Consider the following 26462-nt stretch of genomic DNA (forward strand, 5'->3'; position numbering starts at 1 on the left):
TAAGTTCCCTTGTGGAAAGTGTTTGACGACACTTTGTGGATTTTATCGGGGAGTGAGTATGGCCCCACTGCATTGATTCAAGTTTTGTTTCTGCATTCACATAAAGCACCCAAGTCTCATCTGCTGCCCTCATCTGCTGAGCCTTTTGCTCCTCAGGAGTTTAGGCATCCATCTGGCAGAAAGTGTCGTAGCCCAACTCTTCGGTAATCACCTTGTACAGAAGAGTACGACTAATCTGTGGAAAATCCTCACTAAGCTCTGACATGGTAAACCTGCGGTTTGCTCTAACCTTTTCGTCAACGAATCAGATCTGCATTCATGATACTCGGTCGACCACTTCTCTCTTCATCATGGACATTGGTTCGCCCATTTTTGAACATACGGCACCATTGTCTTACACCACCTTCACTCATTATGTCTGGCCTATAATCTCCACAAAATTGGAGATGAATTTCATTGGCTTTACAGTTTTTGGCCACAAGAAATCTTATTACAGAAAGTATCTCACACCTGGCGGGACTTGCAATTGCAGCACACATTTTGACAGGAACAAAGACACGACCTTGACTCTACCGCTGCTTGATGCATACTGCTTCAAGGTACACTCCACTGCAAGAGCGGCGCCACTGTCTCTGTTGTTACGCACGCTATATGAAAACGGAAGTTACTTTATGAATAGCCCTCATAGCAGTAAAGTATTATTATTATAATATTGTTGTTTCAGTACATCACTGCCACTTCTTATGAATGCCATGGTGTATTTTTGGTCTAGAGTAGGGTGACCAGATTTACAAAATAAAAAAACGAGACATTTATTAAAGTTGACATGAATCAACATTTTATCTAAACATTCATTATTAGCCTACTTGTGTTTATATAATGTCAGTGAGCAATAAGGTCCAGTTTTATTTATATTAAAGTAATAAATACTACACTGTTTACAATAACTAGGCTATAATAATTGTTGTTTTCTAATGCCAGGCGTTTGACAATAAAGTCATTTGACCTCTTGCACTCCAATATTTTTCAAAGATATTATCATGGCCAGCCACTGAAGCACAGTTTTTGAGGTGTTCCGAATCCATTTCTTGGTTTGAGTTGCATAATGGGCAGTTAGGGGACTGATATATTCCAATTCTATGCAGGTGTTTGGCCAAACAACCATGGCCTGTTGCCAATCTAAATACAGCCACAGACGAGTTTCGTGGTAAATCAGGAATTAACTGTGGATTATGATGCAGAGAGTTCCATTTTTTCCTTTGGGATTGTTTATCAAATTTTGTTTGTTGAAGTCTAAGTATGTAGATTTAATAAATCTTTTCACAGAGTAATACGTAGAGTTAGTAACAGGTCTGTAAGTAGCAGTGCTGCCCTTCTTTGCTAATGCATCCGCAATCTCTTTTCCCAGGATTCCACAATGGGCTGGTATCCATTGGAATACAATTCTTTTATTGAGTAATATTAATTGAGAGAGCATTTTAGTTATTTCTGCTGTTTGAGATGAAGGTGTATGTTTAGAGACTATTGATAGAATAGCTGTTTTGGAGTTTGACAAAATAACTGCATTCTTAAATTTATTGATGTGGCATAGAAGATTCCTGAGACTTTCACTTATTGCAGTGATTTCTCCATCAAAACTTGTTGTTCCATACCCAAGAGATCTATAAAGTGAGAAGAGTATGTAATAGAGTAGTATGGATACTTGGCTTAAGTCACTGTTGACAATTTTTTATGTGGCAGCTAGTCTGAATTAAATAGGTTAACTTATCTGTTTAAAAATACTTCAGATTAATTGGACCTTACAATTATATTCATGTCACTGTATTCTGAACTTGTTTCGTGACAAAATTTTTTGCCTCATATTACCTTTTAACCAGTGGTGATATTCAAGAAATTTAACACCAGTTCACTCATGTGTACCTATGTTAAACATATACGGTATATGTCCATGGTAATTGCAAATATTACTGAGAAATAATAAGTATTTTAACATTCTCCATTAAGATCAACTGTACAATTTGCATCATATTTCTTTGATGAGTGAATTTGCTGTAGAAGTGTTGGCTTTTCCTTCAAGAAACTATAAAAGTCCATGCAAGACACATTTTTGAAATTACATTTTGTGATTATGGTTTTAACTGGAAACTGATTCCTTTCGTCAGATCAAATTGAATTCAACAACGAAAACACTCTTTCTGATGATGCATTGGTACCAGGTATTCCTAACACAAAACTTACAATCTGAATTATGTTTGTAACACTAAGTTAATGTATTTATCTTTCATAATAAAATAAAAGAAAAATAAATATCTTAATGATAATTTAGGGAAATGCGATGCCATTTAAAAAAACGAGACATTTGGCGCACCGAGCATACTTTTCTCGGGACAGGGGACAAGAAGCTGAAAAAAGGGACAATCCCGTTAAAAATGGGGCGTCTGGTTACCCTAGTCTAGAGAAAATATTAATACTTTCTTACAAAAACGTTCCTATTTTTTACGAGTATTACTGTAAAAGAAGTGTATTTTCCCTGGACCAAAAATACAATATGGCATGCTAGAAAGTGGCAGTGATGTGTTAAACATTTAGGGCCGTATTCCAGTGGATGATCAGCGTTTTTCGTATTCATAAATCAGTGAAAGCGATTTGATATGATTTGAATTCTGTACAAGTAACCAGTGGATAGCAGGGGGCTAGCTTAGTACGCTCATAGTGCATGCTGCGAAATGTCTATGAATATCACCCATAATGTTAAACTAACCTGATGTAACAGTAATGATAAAAAGTACTCTGCATATATACTCTGTAGCAGTAAAGTGTGTTGTATTTTGTTCAATACACTCTATGTTCACTGTTGATGAAGACTGAAATAAATGTTATTTGCACAATCACACTTAATGCAGTTCGAGCTTGCTAAACCCCTTTTGATGTCACAGCGAAAAACCGACAAGCTATGGAACACAGCAGTTCAAGTAAGACAGGATACACACCAGAGACAGTTCCTCGGGGGAGGGAAGGGAGGAACGTCCTCCTCACATTTTTCTTCTTTCGAAAGTAAATACCAAATAAAATATGTGCCTTGAAATGCAAGGAAGATTCGATAATTTTTAAGTTCACAGCTATAAGAAAACCTCGGTTGATCGAGTTTTAAACGATGCGCGCTCATGTGCTGCTAGAAAACTCTAAGAAAGATGCGAAATTGTTTGTGCGGAGGAAAGCCAAGACATTCCTCCTTTACTGCAGTTAGCACACATAGACAACAGCGCACTAGTGGCCAGAGAAAGAAGCAGAGTTTTAAAGCGAGTAAATGAACGGAGAGGGAGGAGATCCTCCTCTGAATCAGTCATGGGCGGGAAATAGAAACCGACTGGTCGTGCAGCAAGCTTGCTACCGCTGCCATCTAACGATCTTGCATTCAACCAGACTATAACACATCTAGGAGGAGGCACAATAAAACAGTTTTAACGCAACGCTATGAAAGACACCGTATAAATTTTTTTCTAAAATTATAAACCAAAAATATTATTCATTGCACTTTATATAGGCTACTATTCATGGTTTGAAACTTTCAAGGATATTTGAAAGTTAAAGTCGTGTTTATATAAAACAAAGAGGAAGTAGTTCTACATTGGTATCACAGATCCTTTTGGCCCCTGAAATTCACTTCTATTCATTGTTTACTAGACAGAGCAACAGCCAAGTTGTCAGTTTTGTACAAATATATTTGAAATTGAAAGTAGGTACTCCAAACTACATTATTTTAACATAAAAAATTGGCCACCGGCAACTTTGAACAATAATGGTAGTATGACTTTACAAGAACTGATATTCTTCAAAAGCATGTGATACTGAACTTGTAAAATGTACATGTGGCAACACAGACCACTTGGGTGGGTGCTGTGTTCTCGCTTTCCTCAAATTATTTCCCATTCCCATTTCCGCAGTTCCGATTACGTGTTAGTAGCTATAGTCTCTTCCAACACGTGTGATGCTGTAGTGTGCTCGAAAAATGCTGCGAGGTGAATTTCCTTGTAATTGTTAATTTGTGCAATTATTCAACAATGAATGGAAGTGAAAACATTATATTTTATGGAAAATTTAGGAAACTCAGTTTACAAGAACAGATTATTGCTATACAGAAGGGAAGGCCAACCCCAACACTACCTGGTCTTACATGTGTGCATGTTGGCTAATTTGCAGCATGTTTCATTCAAGAAGGTGTCATTTCGTCCTGTTACCTTCTTTCCTCCTCTTAAGAAATACGCAGGAGCCGCCACTGATACACACCAGTCGATACAGTTACATGAAGCAGTATGCATGGAACATTAAGCATGCATCAAAGTAGAATAAACGAACGCCTTTAGGTGCTACTAGTCAGGCCAGATAATGCAACACACAAGCAACATAATGCATGTGCCTTGCATCATAACCAAGATAAAACATGCTGATTCTTTGTGTCGTACTTCATGCAACCTGGCCACTACAGCCCAGAGTTCAGTTGTCAGTGTACACTTTCCGATCATCATGAACTACCAGAAATTTAATGTGATGAAGAGGTATCCAGTTATTTACGACTATACAGGAGCAGATTATTCAAAGAAGAATCTCAGAGATAAAATTTGGGCGGAGATAGCTGCAGAAGTAAAACATAAACTGAAATAGGATTGTCCGGGAAAGTAGCTATTTAGTTCTCGTATATGTATTCATTCATTTATTTATTTGTTTTAAAATATAAATCTTCACTTAAATATAAATATCCCACTTCATAACAAGTTTTATTAAGCCACTGGGAATTAATTGCCAAGGAAGAGCTACGCTAGACTTAAAAAAATAAGAAACTGACCTATCCCTCGTATAGACATTTTCATCTGTAGGTCGGTCATCATACGGCGTAATGGGCAGCACAGCACCAACTAGTGTTGCCAACTCTCCCGTATTTAGCCCCAATTTTTAACAGTCTCCCAACTTCCACATTTTTCTTCTCTTCGATCCTTTTTCTCCCTTATTTTTGCATAATATAAAAATTTATTTGAAACATTTAATTTTTATATGGTTGAAGGTGATTTATATGATGGATTCTGTTGTTCCAGAGATGCACTGAAATGTGCAGCTAAGCTAATACAAAGAGTGTTTCTTTTATGAAAAGTGTCGTATGTATGTATATATATATATATATATATATATATATATATATATATATATATATACATGCATGCATACATACATTCATATATGAGGTCTCGCCATCCTCATTCAATAATCGAGACTACTATTTTTTGTTAGTAGTCAACATGTAGATACCTATTAATTTTGAGAAAAATTCGTTCCAGCACCGGGAATCGAACCCAGGACCTCTCAACTCTGCGTGCTGAGTGCTCTTTCCAACTGAGCTATGCCAGGACACGATCCATGGTGCCAGCCGAACTCTCCTCATTATATCATCAATGGCCTACTACCTGCATTTTAGACATATACCGGTAAGTCATATATGCAGGAGCAGTGCTCCTGGAGCACATATTTAAATGACTTTATGGCCAATTTTAACAAGCTTTCTTTAATACTGTTAACATTGATATATACCTATACTCACATATGAAGTCTCGCAATCCTCAGATGTTCGAAAAAGGAGAGCGACACTTTAATCAAATCAGAACTGCAAATCACAGTCAACTTCAACTATTCATGTAGGTAATTTTTACAATTTGTTTGAAACTATTACGCTAGGTAAAATATCTCAAAATACTTTAATTTAAGCCTAACTGCCAAAATGTAGAATAAAATTGTTTTTAGTGCCGCTAACTGAATTTAATAATTTTTCAATTTTTTATGTCAAATATTGTAGACCACTTAGTCTCCCGTATTTTCTTCAAAAATAGTTGCCAACCCTAGCACCAACACTATTTCTACCCAAGTCTTCAACAGAAATCAGAGTGAAAAGTCCATGTGCTTGTGTAATACTCATACATGTTTTCCATCTATTAGGAATATTTACAGTTTGTCGTATCTTCAAATGATTCTTTGGACATTCTATAATATTCTGCGAATTTTTCTGGATCCTGTGCTAACTCTACCAATAAAAACACTACAAGCACCATGATTTTCAACGTTTTGAACCAATGAATCCGAAACCTATGCCTTTATCTTCGCATTCTTATTATTGACAATAGCAGAAGATCTCCATCTGATGACTCCACACTGAATGGCTCGTTAGATCAAATAACATGGCGTTATGTGTCACACTCCATGTGCCATGCATCATGTTTCTTGCACCATTCGGTGTGTTAACGTGCAGGGGCGAATCTAACTACTTGGCGCCTCTAGGCAGAGAAAAATATTTCTGCCCCTTATTTCGCCCTATATGCGTCATTTGGATCAAATGAAATAATTGATTCTGCGTCATTATTACTGTTTCTAATATCAGAAACGCCTGACTAAAATAAACCACACGCTGCACTATTTTCAGAAACTACTGTTCACCACATTATTACACTCTGATGTACCTGGACTCGAACTGGACCAAGCTGGCTATGTTTGTTTTTTAAATAACACATATTTTTGCACTTTTTCTCACCATTTCCTCTCTTTTTATTGCCTTGTCTTTCTCGAGTTTCTGGTATTGTTATTTAGTCAACTGTCTGAAGACAGGTATGGACCCCACAAGTGACACCATCAAGGCATCACTCATAAGGCAACTAGGCCAGGAGATAATGGGGTAGGGTGACCAGTTCCTTTCCCCCTCCATTGCATACATCGCTGACTAGCTACATATTACACTAATCAGATTTTAGATGCAGTTCATCCTCTGATACATATCGTCAAATGAGATGTACTGTCTGGTAATAGATTTACATATCAGCCATAACCTCAATCAGATGTGTTTCCGGTATTGAGAACCACTGACATTTTTCCGACTGTCACTTATTATAATGAAAATTAAAATATGTCTCCTAGGTACAAAACAACTGCACTCTTTACCGTTTCAAATTAAACTGAACTCCCAAGCGTCCGGCTGATACAATGACTGGCGGTATTTTCTTTGAATTTAAGTCTGCATGGGGATTACTGAGTGTTGATACTGGCTACTCTTATGACAGAGCAGCGTCTCTCTCATAATTTCATCACAAAGCTTATGATTGCGAGCAACGAGATTTGCCTTCCTAACGTATCATTATATAATACCAGTAAGTTCTTTAATGGTATTTCGTGAGACTCTCACGATGAGAGGGCATAACATTAAAAAAGGTACTATTATTGCATTGTGACACTAATATTGAAAAACTGTCATTTTTCCTTGGCATACTGTTGATTAAATTTTAACTGATTGTTGCCAATGTTATTGATATCTTTTTCAATGTGCGTTTAAGTTCATGTACTCTTTTAAAGAGTTATGAATCAAATTTTAAAAAATGTAAAAAAAAAAAAATTAACAGTAATAGCTTAAAAGCCGCCCCTCAAATCTGTCGCCCTAGGCAGCTGTCTAGTCTGCCTAGGCCTAAATTCGCCCCTGGTAACGTGCCTAATCGATTTTATTCAAGATACAGTCTCAGGTTGTGCACCGAAGTTACAAAGTACAGCCCACATACTGTAGGAACGCGGCATGTTTACAACATGAACTTCGATTGCAAGTCTGGTTGCAGTGTAATGTTTACCTTCCTGAATGTTACATATTTTTATACGAATGTTGTACTTAGATTGTACAGGTGATATATTGTTGCTGGTCCAGATCCTAAGCACTTGACAATAAGTCAATCGCTGTCTTGTATCCCAATATTTTTGTACGATGTTATCTTGTTGTAGCAATGTTTTGCATCCCTTGATGTGTTCGATGTTCATTTCTTCATTTGCATCACACAATACCGTACACGGGCTGATGTATGTTGAAATTCCTATCCTGTTCAGGTGGCTTGTCAAATAATCATGACATGACTTGTTATCAACCTGATTTATGAGGCCCTTGAGGGATTATCTCGGGGTTAACCATTCAAAATTTCCAGGTTGTATCATTTGCTCCATCCGAATTTTATTGTTTTGGGCAGATCTGAATTTACTTAGAAGTACTGATTAGAACTGATCGAACTGATTAGTTGTTTTACAGAATAAAATGGAAGTCTGTTATTGGATTGTTGTAAAATTTCAGTTCCCTTTTTAGCCAAAAGTCTGCTGTTTCATTTTCCTTATGTAACAATGGGAAGGAATCAACTATTTTTTTTCTGTAGTTTAGTTAGATAATGCATCTTTTTTTATAATCTTGTATTTCAGCCTTTTTTGTGGTCTATTGTAAGATTATAGTCTGTATGGCTGCCCTTCAATCTGATAATTAGAATTTATTTAATCTGTATAAGAGATTTTGCAAACGTAATATGTAAATAGCCAGAAATGCATATATAGATTGACAAATCGAACTCAAACCCTGACAGAGTTACTACGTGAGTGCTGGCTGTCTTGGGGAGGAGCAAGTGAGAAAGCACGGGGGGAAGGGAGAGAGCACTATGCACTGTGTACTTGCAGGTCCACTCACAGTTTGTCAAACCTGCTAACAAAAGCTTTAAAAGGTTAACTAGTTGCCTGCAATGCTATCATAATGGAACCTTCCTAGCCGACAGAAGAGGCAAAAATGAAGAATCCGTTATTGTGGTTATACTGGAGAGTGGTTCTTCTATTGGTCACGATGCCCACACGCACCCTCTCAGATATTTACATGGTGATTGGTGACTGAATGACGAGGAGCGAGGGAGAGAGAAGAAAGAAAGAGAGAGATTCCAGAAGTTGGCGTATTTTACGGGGTTTCACTTGAAGTTGTCAAACTATAGAGTGTTAGTTGGTAGGCCAGAGGGAATAAGACCTTTGAGTAGGCTTAGACATAGATGGGGGAATAATATTAAAATGGATTTGAGGGAGGTGGGATATGATGGTAGAGACTGGATTAATCTTGCTCAGGATAGAGATCGATGGCGTGCTTATGTGAGGGCGGCAATGAACCTCCAGGTTCTCTAAAAGCCATTTGTAAGTAATAGGCCTATGTAAATAGCAGTAACTTAAAAATTTGTTGTATATTCTCCTACATAATAGTAAAATGAAAAGACAGGACATATTCATCCCAGTTTCTGCACCTCTTGAATATGACATAAGAGATTCATCCGTATAAATTTGTCAACACTCCGTACGTGTGTATCTTGTCTCAATTGTTTCTATAGCCATAATCTTCAAACCTAGTATATCTGTAGCCTACATATAATATTTGTTTGTAGTTTATAGACATTACTTCAATAGTTTCTTTAAAGCTGTAATGATATGTATTGAAAACTCACTTTACAACATTTTTTGGTGTCTAAAAATTGCATTAATATTACTGCCAGGATACAAACGAACGTGATGAAATAGAATGGCGAAGTGTTTGGCAGCAAAAATATATATTTTTCTTGTTTTGTTTTTTCCTCCCAATGTATAAAGACCATTATTTCGATATGTAGACAGTGTATATTTCATATGATATGCAAGTACCTTCGTTCCTTCACAGTTCATGACATTGTCACACAGAATATATGATGTTTCTTTCAAATAATTCACAATTTAATGCACATTAATTTTATCTTCCATTGTTTTATATGAAACTTTTCATAGCCTATTTTGGGAAAGCTATTGATTGAATTCCCAATATGCTCAGTCAGTTTAAGAGAGCAGTGTATTATGATAATAGATGTTTGAAAAAATTTTAGTTTTGTCCTTTAAAGAGAAAATTTGGTACGAACAAATGTAACTTTTTTTTCCTCAAAATACAAGGAGAAAATAGGGAATACATAAACAAAGAAAATACAAGACGATCAAGGTGAAGACAGATGGATGGGCAGGCAGGCAGATAGATTAATTTTTTCCATAATATTCTTACAGTTGCTTTATAGCATAGAATATAGACTAACATATCCATTTCTTACGTTTAACATATAAAAATGCAAATATAAAATATATACAGAATTAATACCGGTACCTTAATAACAATAATATATTATACAATGCAATATGTTTACCATTTAATAGTACTAAAATATTTACTCATTACTGTGAAATGTCAAGAATTCATCTACAGAATAAAATGTGTGAGATATTAAGTAATTTTTTAGTTTCACCTTAAATAACGCAGTGATTTGGTAATGATTCTTAATGTCTTCAGGAAGACCATTGAAAATTTTTATTGTCATGTAACTCACTCCCCTTTGATAGCATGATAAATTTGATGATGGTGTATGAAAATCATTCTTTCTGCAGGTATTTGTGCTATGTATGGCTGAATTAGTTAGAAAATTTTCTTTATTACGTAAGAGGAAATTTATTAAAGAGTATATGTACTGATTTGTTAAGGTCAGAATCTCTCATTTAAAAAAAAATGGTCTATACAATTCTCTAGCCATTGCTCCAACTATTATTCTAATTGCTGAGGAGACAAGGAGAACAAGTGTGGGTTATTTATAATAATAATAAAAATAATAATAATAATTATTATTATTATTATTGATACTAATTTATTTATTTATTCTGGTAAAGCTAAGGCCATCAGGCCTTCTCTTCCACTCCACCAGGACAGTGACAGTTAATTCCAGAGTTAGTCCACTGTTGTAGCTGAAGAGTTAGCGAGTCTAACTCCGAACTCAGCGCGCACGGGTTCGATTCCCGGTCGGGACGAGATGCCTGGGTAAGGTTTTTACGGGGTTTTTCCCTCACTCCTATAGGTGAATATCAGGTAACTTTATCAGGCGACTGGAACCCCACTCAACTTCGCCACTTCCTTTCCTCCCCTATCATCCTTTCATTCATCATCCCGTTGCTTCTTCTGGTTTTCAGATCGTTCTACAGGCGGCCCTCCGAAGCTCCTGGCTCTCTCAACCGGCCTCTGTGGATTGTATTCAAGTGATGATGGATAGCTTCTGCAACGGAACCTGGGGCAAACCTTCTCTGTGGAGGACTTCTGCCTCAGACCGTTAAGGGAGCCTTGGAGGGGTTGCCGGAGCAGGAGTGGTACATGGACTTTGTTGGCTGTTGTGTCCGATAGTTAAGGGGGTCAAGTGGTTAGGTCAGTGCGCGTAGGGGATTGATCGGTGGGCATGCAACTCATCCCATATAGAGGGTGTACAATAGACCTCAGGTCGTAGTGCGTGGGATGTTCCCTCCCTCCCTTCCTCCTAACAAGAAAAAAAAAATCCAGAGTTATCACTGATAGGCACCTCCTGAGGAGAAAGACGTAGTTCTACGTGGACAGTGGATACAAAGGAGAACAAGAGGGCATACACTCATTCATTCATAGGGTCTGCTGGGGCCTTCGCTATAAGTTCTTTATCAGGACTGGATAGCAGAATCGTGACATCATACAAATGGGGCATGCTCTGCATGCCATTTCTCTTGAGTATATTTAATAGCGGTGCTTGGCGTTATTTACTCTAGTTAATAGTAAATTATATTAACAAGACAGTAATCAGCATAATTATTATTTTATCTACTACTACTACTACTACTACTACTAGTATTGCTACGTACTGCGGTTGTTAAACGAGCGTTGATTGACTTCTTTTCCTATTGTGGATATATGCATGTTCAGGAGTCTTACATGTCGTACCAACATATCATACGAGACATTACAAACGTTTCACGCTAGTTTGCAATGTTCCAGCGGCATAGAAATTCGGCCATTTTCATACCTCAGGGAAGTGTGCAGGGATAAGAAAATGGAGTGTTATGACAGGCTAGGTTAGTTTAAACTTTTATTATGTAAGGCTAGGTTAGTTTAGACTTATTATGTCTTACGTACTTATCTGTGACAGGATAGGTTACGGTAGTTTAGGGTTTTGTTATGCCTTGTATAGGCAAATCTGTGTTAGGTTAGTTTAGGCTTTTATTATGCTTTGCATATACGAAACTGTGACAAGTTAGGTTAGGATAGTTTAGGCTTTGTTATGCCTTGTATAGGCGAATCTGTGAAAAGTTAGGTTAGTTTAGGATTTTAGTGACAGGTTAGATTAGGTTAGTTGAGGCTTTTGTTATGCCTTGTATAGGCGAATCTGTGAAAAGTTAGGTTAGGTTGGTTTAGGATTTTAGTGACAGGTTGGGTTAGTTTAGGCTTTTATTATGCTTTGCATATACGAAACTGTAACAGGTTAGGTTAGGATAGTTTAGGCTTTTGTTATGCCTTGTATAGGCGAATCTGTGAAAAGTTAGGTTAGGTTAGGTTAGGCTTTTATTATGCTTTGCATATACGAAACTGTGACAAGTTGGGTTAGGATAGTTTAGGCTTTTGTTATGCCTTGTATAGGAGAATCCGTGAAAAGTTAGGTTAGGTTAGTTTACGATTTTAGTGACAGGTTAGGTTAGTTTAGGCTTTTATTATGCTTTGCATATACGAAACTGTAACAGGTTAGGTTAGGATAGTTTAGGCTTTTGTTATGCCTTGTATAGGCGAATCTGTGACAAGTTAGGTTAGGTTAGATTAGTTTAGGATTTTAGTGTTAGGTTAGGTTAGTTTTGGCTTTTATTATTGTCAAGATGAAGGTGAAAGCGATTGAGTGTGGCCCCCTTGAACAGGTAATGATTTTTTTGTTTTCTATGTTGGCAGTTCAAATCTGTCTATGTCTATTCCAAATTCTGCGGAAATCATTCAAAGCTCGTTTCTTACTACTGTTAGTACAGAAAAACGACAGGAATGCGCAGTTCTCTAAAGAAGTAGAATCAGTAAAGTTATTCATCAGATGTCATCTAAATACACACTGTTACCGGTAGCGTACCTGTTTTTTATGAAAGTCTGCACTTTTCTTTTTGTTCCTGAAGCACCGGCAATACTATCTTGTTTCATTTTAGAATATCAGCCAATATAGTTGTGGCTCTAGAAACTAGCATACTTGTGGAATGTTGGCATCACACACTGTAAAGTCACCACTATTACTAACACTTTCACATTGTTTACGTATTAATGTTTTTAAGTCCCTATTTACACTTGCTATTTGTCGCGCAACATCAAGCGCTTTCTGTCGGCTATATGTAGCATCACCAGCGAATAGGGATTATAAAGAATGGACACTGAGTTAATTTTCCTGTGTTTTGTTTCTCTGTGCGCCAGCGGATAGTTCCACTTTCAAGCGCTAGAGGTAGTGTAATCGAGCATACGCTAACATAATAATTGAGAATAGAGTTGAGACACAGGATCCAAACATCGCCTACCTCATTGCATAATCCAGTAACGCTTTGCTTCAAATAAATTCAAGTTAACAGCTTTTCCTTATTTCTCAGTGACAAACTAGTTGTAATAATAATATTTTATATTTCAGATATCATAAATTATATTATAAAATAATATAATACATTATAAAATGAAGTATCAAATTCGTTTAATATTTGTATATAATATAATATAGGTATATGGTTTTACTTCTCGTGAGAGTTTTGTTTTTCCATTTTCAGCGCTATCAAATCATTACATATTTTAATTGTTGTTGGGGTCAACGTCTGAACTCTCATTATAAAGGAACTCTAGAATCTAGACATTACAGTTAATGAAGGATTTATTATTTTATGGATCCAATTTATTTTATTTGAGTACATAATGTACCTAGATGTATTAATTATATGTGTTATATTTCCGCTGTGTCGACTGCTAGCTGGTGTGATGTCAGCGCCAGCTCTAGGGAGAAAGCAGAATCTGACGCTCTAGCTGGCTTAAAGGCCATTGAAATCGGTCCGGCTACATCAAAGGTACCGACGCGAAGTGTCCATTCTTTATAATCCCTATTCGCTGGCATCACCGTTTACACTTGGCAGATTTTTCGTCCACAAGTCGACGCAAGTTGTTGCGCTTTCTGTCGGCTAAATGTAGTATCACCGTTCACTCTTGGCAGATTTCTCGTCTGCTACTCGAGGCTAGTTGTTGAGCTCGAGCAACGTGTGAATGATGTGGTGAGCCTTTTAAATGAACAAAATGGATTTTAACAACAAAAAGTAGCTATTTTAGCTTCTGCAGGTTCAAGTGTTTTGTTAGTTTGCACTAATGAGAAGCCAAAAAAAAAAAAAAGAGAGAGAGAGAGAGAGAGAGAGACTGGGAAAGGAGATGGAGGTCCAGAAGGCAGGAGAAAGGGTTATTCCATGTTCTCAGTAAAGATTTCAAACTGGAACAAAATTGTCCAATAGATATTTATTATATTAAAATGAATTGAAAGTTTATTTTTTTTTCTTGCATATTGACTCCTGATGTTCTTTATATTTGTTTTGATGTCGGAAGGAATAGTATTGGGACGAACAGACTCCAAATTTTTACAAACAAACTCCAGTGCATTTTCCCTCCAAATCCTATTGTGATAGTCCTTATTTCTGATGTCATAAAAGTATGGAAATTCCTCGTAAAGCTTGATTAATTTCATTACTTGGTTTTTGTTCCACTCTGACATTATGCTACAAAGCACGTGGAAAGAGAGAAACAGTCGCGGTTATTTAGTAAGTCTATGGAAACAGCTGATTAAAAGTTGTCTGCTACTGCTTTTCCGAACCATGTTCGGGTCCTGTCGCGTCAATTCGGCTGGCCCACCTAGGAAATGTCGCACAGAAATAGAAACCTCGGTTATTTAGTAAGTCTATGATAGAAACAGCTTCTACTCAGCAGATGTCGAAAGGAAAGGAACGAAATTAGTACTGCGCATGCGCCCGCGCTGTAAGTCGAACGACAAATAGCAAGTGTAAATAGGGACCATGGTGGAAGAATGGTATTCTTCCACCATGATAGGGACTAGAGATGCCTTTGATTTGTTGCACTGACGAAGACAGAGTCGAAGAAAATTTAAGAAGTTGGTATCTCTGAGTCTATGGCGCCAATAAAACAGCTGAACGTTATTTGAGAAAATAACTCATGCAGCAGAGGGTTAATGAAGTCGCTCTCATATTCGTTCGAAATTAAACACTGAAACACTTTATATGCCAGTACAGTCACATTTTTTTACAAATTGTGCGCCACAAGAGTCCTTTTCTGTCTATTATTCTTATATAATTATTCAATTCTACTGTATAACTGGAATATTCCAATGTCTGATGACTGTATAAAACATATCTACATCTAACACACTTTACTGCTACACTTACACACTTGGCAACATAACCTGCAATGTAGTAGGCCTATATCAGAGCCATCATATTGTCGGACCATAGGATCTGTGCCCCTTCAGCGCTGTCGCCGTTCTTGAAAAAGTTAACGCCTGTACTCACTCCATTCCACCTGCTTTGCTCCCACCATGTTAAACAGCAAGCCACGAATCTTGCCGAATAGGGATGTTGCCAAACTTTCGTCAAACAGTATCATAAATAACTGGTCCTCCATGCTACAATATCATTTCTTTCAATCAAAATACATCTTCTATTTCTACATTTTTGAAACCTAAATCCCATGTCTCGAATCACTTTCCGCAGCGTTTTTCTCCAACCTTGGAAAATATTGTCTCTCGCAATCTTCAGTAATTTCTTCAATGTCGGAACTTCATTCTACACGGTATAAAATTCTTGTGTCTTTCTTCTTAAAATACATCGGTTCATATCATCTACAAGAATTAAAGGTTCCCTTGGTCTGTTCTTCTCTTCATCTCCTGTACAGCCTCCCTCTCTCCTGATTTTCTTTGTTAGGCGCTCTGACCTGCCTATATAAATTATAAATTACATAAAAATATTGTATTATTAGTATTAGTTAACTAAGTAATTTTAATATGTAATCAATTGAAATAAAATTAGCCCCACCTGTGATTGCAGCTGCTCTTTACGTTGCCTGATTTATAGGAAACAGATATTGACCTGTTTGTTTCTCTTCATCGCAAGATGCTATTACGTACTTGCTTAATAATATTTCTTTCGCCACTCCGTGCTACAGTGTTCATGTTGAGTTGACAACACTGGACTGCAAGTGCAAATAAACTGTCCCGCAAGAAGGCTCAAAATTGTGAGTAGTGGGAGAGAGAAAGGGAGAGAGCTAGAAAAGAGAGAGATAGGAATGCAGGGAGAGAAATGAATTACCGAGGCTGAGAAGGAATTACGGTTCAGTTCGCATATCTTACGGGGGCACAGATCAGATGGTCCGACAATATTTTCCTCTACCTCAACATCCTCACAAACAAAAATAACATCTTCACAACCACATTCCACAACAGCATCTAAATCTCCCCTGTAGTTGCAATCATCTCCACTCCCATTTTGAAGGGATTCTTAAAAGTAGACGTTAGTCGTCCATTACATATTTCTCTAGCATGTTCCAGTTGATTCTATTGTTGTCTGAAATGAGAGTGATACCTCGAAAACCGCACTGATTCAGGATATTTACAATTGATACTGCGAACTCGTAAAGCTTTCCTGAAGTCAAATTTTTTGCGGGAAAAAGACTTTATGATGTATCTTTATTGTTTGACAGAGTGACGTAATCATAAATGCTTGCACTGTGGTAGCAGGTTCAATTTATCTGCGAAATCCTGTATTTTGCCACCCTTATAAGAAATTGCAGGTTTAACATAAATTTCATCCAGTAATAAGTTAACAACTTTCTCGTGATCTTCTAATATCTAAGCTTTTTCAGAAAGATATTTTAATCAATAGGGATTTGAGCATGGGAGTGGACTCAAGACGTGGGATAGCTGTCTTAGATAGGATGAGGATGGTGGAACTCCATAATTGTCTACAGCAGCCGTGGCAAAAGTGTGATAGTGCGCCGAGCCACTGTGTAACCTGCAACGTGCATAGCACCTATGGAGGGAGGTGGACACCCGAAAGGGAAGTGAAGCAACTGTCTGACTTATTAACGGATTTTCATTTTCCTTACGTCAAGCACTTAAATATAATTTTATACAGTACAAGGCTTCAAACTAATGTTTAGCACGTGTAACGAAGAAAGAAATGAACAAGGAAACATAGGAAACATTATCACAACCTAAAATTAACTGTCTTCAGAATGTCTCTGTGATAGAGTTTCAAAAATCAGGAATTAAGTCACTTACTGCCAGTTGTAGTTGATCACGAAGGTATTTGTCTGTCAGTCGTGATCTAAATTTGGTTTTTACTATTTTCATTGTTGAAAATAACTTTTCACAAACGTAAGTTGCAGCGAACATGGCTTGAACAGAGCAAGCGAAAGAACGAAAATTCGGATATTTATTTTTTGGCAAGATTTGAAAAGTTCAACATTTGTGAAATCCTTACATCTAGCTTTCATTTAACATCACAATACATTGTAAATCTGTTAGTTTAGACAGAAGATCTAACCGCATTATTCGTACATCCGCTGAAAAAGGATCGACGTACAGAGATAATAATAATAATAATAATAATAATAATAATAATAATAATAACACTTAACCTTTTAATGTTTCATGAGTGACATGTAGTAAAATGCCGTTTTGTTATACGACCATTTTCCTCGTAATACTTGTGAACAATTCAAATATTTAATATTCTCATCATACTGGCAGAAAAAAATCTTTCGTATTTGTAGAGGTACATGGTTTTGAGAGAGACATTGCGATGATACGCCACTCGCAGGTCAGAGACAAACACAAATGGAACGGAGTTTGACTCCAGTGAGTGAGAGGGTGGGGTTGGGGAAGACAGGAAGCAAGAGAAATGCACAGATATCATTGCGAGCCACAATGTGCTCATGAGTCATATTTTCGCCACGGCTGTTCTATAGGATGGCGGATTTGAAAAATAATTCAAGGATGCCTGTACTAAAATATCAATCGAGTATTACGGCGCTTTTGTTGTTAACAGTGATACTTGCTCCCATAGGTTGAGAGAGAACAGTTTTCTTGAGGGGACATCATTTACCTTAGGGGCATTTGTTTCTTACATTTACATCCATATCCGCGATGTTTCAGACCGAGCTGTATAGGGCTTGAACTGTAGGTCTAGTACATATTATAATAGGCATAACTTAAAACAATCTCCCTGTTTTTGTCTTTCGTACAGAAATACATGCATGCATCAATAAAATTACGTAACAGTGCTAACAAAATTGTTTATATGAAGCTTACTTTCCTGAAGATATCATAACAATTAATGTAAACTCTAATTATTTTATTTATCTCGTCTTTAAGTTTACACATTATACCGGAATCACTTTTTTTTTTTCTGCAACATTGTGCAGTATGTTATTTATATTTCTCCAAGTGGCGGCCTGAACACCTGCAGACTTCTAACACATGAGTACAGGCTGTTACAAAAGAAACATTACAATGCTTTCATTCCTCAAATGAATGGAAATATTGAGAAACCCGAAATGTCCACTTTTTTACGAAATTGAGTTACATTCCATTTTGTATTCTACACACCAGGACGCATCATTCTGAAGAGAGACACTACCAGTGGCGACTCGTGATATTTTTTGTTTGTAGGATGAGATTGACGACTGATGACCAAGACATAAAATAATAATAATAATAATAATAATAATAATAATAATAATAATAATAATAAAGCATGCGCAACTAATTTCTTGCTACAGTTACATTCTTCTAAATGATCAAATGCAACTTCAGATATTCGTTCGGCAGTCCTGTCATCTGAAAGTCCTGTTAATTCTTGTGTTTTATTAGCCTATAGCTTATTTTATTTATTTTTATGTAATTTTGGTTTTGATTCATTTTATTTTTTATGTTATATCATTTTAAATTATTATTTCATTTATTCCGGCCTTTTAAAATGACCAATGAACTGCAATTAAGGAGGCTACAAGGGTACTTGAAATTCGTATTGTAGTCTCTGATAGGGTTTCCTCACCACCACCCAGAAAGAAGGGTCGTAGTATTAGGATATACGGTCATATCCTCAAATGCGGTTAAAGGCAAGCCATACCCCGCCCTCCGCACTCACCCCTGTCTGTAACTTCACTGCTAGAAAAAGCCGTTTGCTGTAATATTAATTGTAAGATATTTGGATGGTTCCTCGGAAAGTTTTCCTAAGGTCTGAGATGTGCAGTGGCGACAACTCACGACAGAAAGTGAAAGTTTGAAGAAAATTATTACATCGGGAAGCATTAAAAATAAAATCTGTCATTAAAATGTTTTCTATCCTCAGAGGCACGAAATTAAACTGTAGGATCATCCTCATATCCTTCATGGAGGAATCGTCACTGGACACTACATCTTCCATCATATCCTATGCCAGAATTCAGTTCAACTTATTTCCAATATGAAGAGAAACCACACATATTCAGAACTTGTGAGGTTTCTCAATATTTTAGATTCTTAGATTGGCAGCACATGCATAAGATTTACCATCAATTAATTAAAAATAATTATTATAGTTTGGTAACAATGTATATTAAATACAATTTTCCCCAGCACAGGGAAGGTTTGAAACAATCACACAATACTTCCCCATAAGAGGCCATTCCTTCCTCCCCTGCGACCGTGATTTTGGCGTTATAGAAAGGAAACTGAAAAAGTTAGTCAGTTCAAAAAATTACTTTAAGTTACAGTTCCAGAAAGAACTGAAATATTGATTTTAAAGAATGGTGGCCTCACCATTATCGCAAGAATACATAGTCTCTGGAAATTCAAGTGAGAGGAACCCCACGTTCTCAGTAAGAACCATTTTAAACTGAATTCCATCAGTTTCATTACTCCAGTGAAAATTTCGGAGTTGTAAAAGCAAAAGTACACATAGATGGAAGAATAATGGAACATACTTTTGTATTATCAGAACGTTCATTGATTCCTCAGAGCCCTAAAACCATATCATATAAAGGAAGTTCGCCAATTAATAAACAAAAGACTGATCATCTGGAAAAGTCCCACAGATTCCTTCCAGAAAACGAAGGGGTGCAGGAAGTTTACATTATGATTACACATGAAAATGATTGAGTATTATAATATGATATTGATGATTTGTGAAGGATTAAATTTGCAATATGTACCCTTTGTTCTGAGGAATGCGCGCTCATTCGAGTCCTCATGGGGAAAGAAATTTTCTCATGAAATTTCTGCTAGTGTAGGCCTACTAATGGGACCGATGTGCACCTAGCATCGTGATGTACTTGGGGAACTGTGATAGGTAGCGAAAATCCGGTTTCGCAAACCAGCTATAACGGTTGGGGTCATCATCGTGCTAACCACACGATACCAGTGCACACCTGTGGGGTAACGGTTAGCGTGTCTGGCCGCGAAACCAGGTGACTCGGGTTCGATTCCCGGTCGGGGCAAGTTAAATGCTTGAGGTTTTTACCGGGGTTTTCCCTCAACCAATATGAGCAAATGCTGGGTAACTTTCGGTGTTGGATCTCGGACTCATTTCACCGGCATTATCACCTTTATCTCATTCAGACGCTAAATAACCTAATATGTTGATAAAGCGACATAAAATAACCTACTTAAAAATACCACACGATACCTCCAGTCTGGTTGGATGATCGTTCACCTCTGCTTCAGCATGTCGACGTGAGACCAGCAACCGGCTGGTCAGTCTTGGTCCTTCATATGCTGTAGCGCCACGGATTTACTTTTTTTTTTATTATTTTAGTAGGTTATTTAGCGTCTGAATGAGATGAACGTGATAATGCCGGTGAAATGAGTTCGGGGTCTAGCACCGAAAGTTATCCAGGATTTTCTCATATTTGGTTGAGAGAAAATCCCGAAGAAACCTCAACCAGGCAACTTGCCCTGACCGGAAATCGAACCTGGGCCACCTGGTTTCGCGGCCAGACGCGCTAGCTGTTACTCCACAGGTGTGGACAATTTACTTTTTACTTTTACCCTTTGTTGTGAATAAAAATCTAATTTTATTGTTCTATTCCGACGTTTACTCTCTGAGTACACATAAAAATAAATTAATATTGTATTATATTGATGATCTGTGAATGTTTAGAAATAAGTAACAATTTTTCCTGAATAAGAATATCATTTTAACGTTCTATTCTGAAGCTTAAAGTTTGACTATACATGAAAATGAATGAATATTTTATTATATTGATGATCTGTGAAGGATTTGCAATCCTAAGTAACAATTTATTCTGAATAAAAATTTAATTTTATTGTTCTGTTTTGAAGTTTACAGTAATACTACACATGAAAATGATATATTGATGATCTGTGACAATTTTGCAAAGAAACCATTTGTTGTGAGTAAAGATGTAATATTTTATTGTATTCTGCTAATTAATTTATGTTCAAAATATTGAGAAACAACACATATCCAACGGCTTTTATATATTTTTTCTCGGAAAATAGATGTCGCATAGGGATGAAATCTACTGAAAATCTTTAACTTACTGTACTTAACCACATATATTTTTTTACGGGGTCAAAGTATTAGATAAAAGTAGCTGTGTGGTTTTTGTCGTTCCTGAAAATTTTACTTTTATGGACGTGTGTGGTTTCTCAATATTCCCATTCAAATGATGTATAGAGATTATTATACATTCAGAAATTTAAAATAAAATATATTATAGTCCAGACACATGGTCTGAAAACATTAATTCGTCAATTAAGCACAGAAACTTAATCATAAACGAAAACAAAAAACATCTTTTGAATTAATTATTTTCTAATTTTAATATACAGGATGATTAAAAAACTCTGCAACAAACTCTGAGGGGTGATAGATCTCTTTTTGTTAAACAATCTATGTCGTTTCAAAGTTACCATTGAAAATGTTTTTGCGTGGGCATACGTCAATGTATGAGAATGTGTGCACCCTTGTTTGTTGAGATGTTTGTAAGACAAGAGAAGGGTTGTTGTTGTTTGTTTACGTTTAATGTTCAATGCCTTTTCATTTCAGTTCAGTGTAATCATCAATTTAGAATGGATGTCTACGTAGTCTTCCACCAATGCGCCTGAGACGAAGAGACCCATCGTCTCGAAGGCGCTGATAAAGTAGAGCAGACATTGTGTGGTGAGGGTGATTTCTGTTTTGAAACTGTTGTTGGTACATGTGGAGAGCTCTTCTTCCGTTTCCGTGAGCCTCCCCCATAACACATTACCATGTCGTCTAACTCGGGAAAGTGTAGACATCCTTTCTCAATTGATGATTAGGCTGAACTGAAAGGAAAAGGTATTGAACATTAAACGTAAACAAACAACAACAGCCCTTTTCGTCTCTTACATACATCTCAACAAACAAACAGGGATGCACACATTCGCCTACACTGACATACGCCCGCGCAAAAACATTTTCAACGGTAACTTCGAAACGACGCGTCAAAAAACATAGGTTTTTTTTACAAAAAGAGTTCCTTATTGTTAGATCTATCACCCCTCATAGTTTGTCGCAGAGGTTTTGAATCATCCTGTATAACGGTAAAGGAGTTGACAATTTTTGGGGGGTAGTGTCCCCCATGTACCCCCCTATAACTCCGCCTATGCTTGCTCCTTCAAAAACTTAACCTTACTGTATAGTCCAGAACTTTAGTCAACTTCATCGCAGTAGTTGCGCAACAAGTTTGACGCTAGTTCAATTTTCTCGTTTGGTGATAAATTCCAAATTTTTTAAGAATTCAAATGACTCAAAAGAGTGTCGAATTTAGACCACTTATGCATTATCATATCTTTGCCAAGAACCCATTTAAATTTAGAACTAGCAATGGAAATGTCGTTGTTTGAAATAATAATTCTAAGTTCGTTAATTACTTTTAAACTCGCGATAATCTTTGGCACAACAGAAGTACTGCCAATTTTCAAAAATACAACGTTCAGTATCATTTACTATTACCGTGAACCCATCAATTTTCATATTTTCGATCCTACTTCTGTATTGGTTAAAATCTGAAATCACGTCATTTGCCAACCACTTGCTAAACGCATCTCCATCTCTCGCCTCTGCTTCTTTTCGTCTTTCTTCTGGTTCTTCACGTTTTTGTTTACATTCAGAGGACAAATATGATGGCTGATTTTAAAGTTTTGAAGGGACTGCATCATCTGTGAGTTTAGGTATTTTTCTGGGCACTACAAGAGCACTACCGTCACTTCGAACTGCTCTTCCAGATTTTAACCAGTTCAAAAGTAGGATCGAAAATATGATAAGTGTCTCTGGTAATCGACTTGGATACCACGAAACCTGCGAGATGAGTAGCACAAAGGAAACTGGACTCTGTTCACTATGTGAAGATGGTTGTGCACCACTCAATGACAGTGAAACGGTGTGTGAACTAGATCCATATAATGGAAAGATTATTATAAAATTTAAATGTGTGGAATATTGCTAAAAACATGTTGGAAATGCTCTACGCCAACTAGCAAAATCAAACAATCTATGTTGTAGAGGGGGGCTAACGCACAAACTTATTGACAACCTCCAGAACTACTTTGGCATTGCTTTGAGGGACAATACTGGCAGTGTAGAAGATAATTGTAGAGCAATCTGGGTTTCCTTGTTCCATATCGCAGCAGATGATGATCAGCCTCTCCATGCTAAGCGTCCATTGGGTGAAGGGAGTTGGTGTCCTTACCAAGTAGTGAAAGTCAAAGGAGAAACATACAAACACAAAGGACCTGGCATGAAAATAGATATCGTAAGAGAGATTAAATCTGTATATAAGAGATTGATCGACCTAAAGTTGTTGGCAAGGTGCTTACATAGAAAAACCCAAAATGTGAACGAGGTTTCAATGGAACAATATGGAATAAGTGCCTCAAGGAAGATTATACAGCTCAGGAAACTGTAAATTTGTGTGTCAGTAATGCTGTGTGTCATTTTATTTTTGGATCCAGAAGTAGAAATTGAAATTCTAAGGAGGATGGATGTAAACCCTGAAACAAGCACCATCACAGGAGTTGCTGCATCAATGGAAAATGAGGACAAAGCCGCATCAATGGAAAAAGGGGACAAAAGTGCCAGAAAACAACAACACCTGAAGTTAAAACAAGGAGGAGGTATCTGAGAGACAGAAAGAAGCTGAAACTGGACCAACATGAAGCTGCTGAAGGGGTGACATATGAAGCTGGAGGCTTCTATGCTCTGAAAGTTTGTGGCTCATTTCCTGTAAGTAGTAATTTTAGAACATTTAATTTTTTGAGACATGATATCTCAGCCAAATATGATGATTAAGGAGCGGATTCCTATGTAATTAAATATTATTTTTGCGTGTGATAAAACACATTTAACAAAGTTAAAAATTCCGAACATGAAGTTTCAAGCTTAAAACCCGAATTTTATTTCACATAAAAACACATATTTTCACAAAAAATTATGTAAATACATATTTTCAGGAAATCTATTATAAACACATAAATCTTGAAGTTTTTTTACTTAAATAATTTTTTACAAGAATTTTTAAACATTTTAAAACTAAATCAATTATGTAACTCAGAAGGACGTTATCTTTTTAAGAATTCTTGGTTGCTTTGTGTTTCTAAGCGCTGTGTGGTGTATCCGTGATCCATTTTTGTAATAGTCCTAGTTTCGCCTCAAGTTCTGAGAACTGCTAGGCAGCATATCAATGTTATTATTAGGAGAATAAATTAACATAGATAAGGAGGAGAGATCTTGCAACACATAATTAGGAATGTTTATTGTTGCTGAAGATGATTTCATTCAACGCTTTGCTTGTGAAACACAACAGATAAGAGCTCGGGTATGAATATTTTTTTTTTTTTTTAATTTAGACCGGCCAGAGGCCGTTTACCAAAGTTATCTCTTTTGTTTTCTGTTTCTAATTTGTTTTCCTTTGTTTTACTTATACTAATACAAACACAACACCCATGCCCGAGGCGGGACTCGAACCCACAGCCCTTCGGAGCAAGCGGTAGAGACAGTCCGTGCCTCTAGTGCTTGCGCCACCCAGGCCGGCTAATTTAGACAAATCTCTCGCCTCTCGTTCGGCAATACGTCTTGTTGTGATTCCCTGATATCGGCTTCGTCAATCGATATCCTTCAAGATATACTGAAAGATGGTTGTTTAAAAAACGATTTGGCTTTCATATTAGCAAATCTAAGCTTTTTGTGTGACACCACAAAAAAAACTCGAAACATCCAAAAACCTGTTGTCTGAAACAGGGAGGTGCGTGCCGTGAAAATTAAACTAGACTCGCTACCAGGTTCAGAAGTACAAGTACTAAGGGACAAATTCCAGAATGTGTTTGGGAAAAACAGTAGATATAAAAAAAATGTGTAAAGTTGCTCAAGTATTGGAGGGTGTGCCTATAGATGAAGCTGACGGTGTATGTGTTTGTGACATTCCTCTCTTTAAATATGCACGTCTGACGTCCTGTGATGTGGAAAGATCGTTTTCACAGTATAAGTCGTTGTTCAGAGATAATCGGGAAGCATTTGTGATGGAGAATTTGGAGATGACCTTTGTTGTTCACTGCAATTCTCGGCCAACTACTAGCACTCAAGTGTGGTTGGTGAGTATCTAGTAACATTTTTTTTATCCAAGCTAAGTAAGGTATTTTTGTCATATTAAAAAAAAATATTTTTTAATTTTTAGCAAATATTTTCGTACTTTTTCGCACATAAAAATAAATATATTTAAATTTTTTAGCACATAAAAATCCGCTCCCTAATGATGATACCAAGAAGATATTGGTATCATTTTGAAGCTTCCTTAGTGCCAGACAATGAATAAAATTACAATAATATAGTTAATATCTTTGGATTTTTTTTACATAATTATGGAACATAAAACACTGTCATATGTTACATATATGGTAATATTTAATTAATGTAAATGAAAATAAAAAATAGCTCTATGTCAGGCATTAAACAATAGTTTTAGCTATAAAATAGTGAAAAAAAAAACTGTGGCTCTATCTTGAAAACTGCATGAGATATGTATCAGTTTTAAGTCAAATTTAAAAACAAAATAATTTTTAGAAACAATTTAGAAACAATTGCAAGGGATCTGTTCAGTTCATTCTCTTTCCGGTACTATACTCAATTGTTTACAAATTTTATAGGGCAATATTATGCAAAACAAAATTGTTTATATGTAAAGGTGTACATATACCTAAAGGCAATTTATTCATTTTGTTTGTCTATAGTTGAGTTGAGATTTCTGAAAAGTCTAACAAGTTTAATTAAAAATAGAATCAAGAAGGTGCTTTCAGATGGTACAACATAAAGACATAAAAATTACATTATTTTGTTTTGTTATAAAATAAAATTAATTGCTCTATTGAAGGACAACGTTTTATAGCTTCTTCTTCTTCTTCTTCTTCTTCTTCTTCTTCCCTTCAAGTATTAGGCCAAATGGCCTGTTACGATCTCACGTTTTATAGCTAAAAGAAAAAAATAATGACATTTCATCAACATACTCTAGGATTCCAGAATCACAATATTTTCGTTGAAATTTTTTAATTTTCCGAAAACGTAAGATTCGAAAATAATTGCAATGCAATGTTCATTACAGTGGTCAACAGTCATTTTGCGCCAGACATAACACTAACAAATTGTTACTAATTTCGACCTCCTGAATTAAAAAAAAATAACAAGAAAAATGTTCCATCAGTTTGGGTTTTCGAGGTGAACAATATAAT

The 26462-nt window shown here is 36.5% G+C and overlaps 1 protein-coding gene and 1 long non-coding RNA gene across 2 annotated transcripts in view; one reads left to right on the forward strand and one right to left on the reverse strand.

The window, feature by feature from the left end:
• The window catches only part of LOC138705121 (uncharacterized), a 55860-nt gene extending 42212 nt beyond the window's left edge, over positions 1-13648 (reverse strand). Inside the window, exon 1 of the long non-coding RNA XR_011333627.1 lies at positions 12768-13648. This is a non-coding gene — a long non-coding RNA (uncharacterized lncRNA). The remainder of the gene's footprint in view (positions 1-12767) is intronic.
• The window catches only part of LOC138705117 (CD2 antigen cytoplasmic tail-binding protein 2 homolog), a 204877-nt gene that overhangs the window by 107109 nt on the left and 71306 nt on the right, over positions 1-26462 (forward strand). The window contains exons 9-10 of the transcript XR_011333622.1: positions 5331-5477; positions 10837-11010. The gene's annotated coding sequence lies outside the window, so the exon portion shown is untranslated. The remainder of the gene's footprint in view (positions 1-5330; positions 5478-10836; positions 11011-26462) is intronic.

This window comes from Periplaneta americana, chromosome 8 (assembly GCF_040183065.1).
Source record: "Periplaneta americana isolate PAMFEO1 chromosome 8, P.americana_PAMFEO1_priV1, whole genome shotgun sequence".
NCBI classification, from domain to species: domain Eukaryota; kingdom Metazoa; phylum Arthropoda; class Insecta; order Blattodea; family Blattidae; genus Periplaneta; species Periplaneta americana.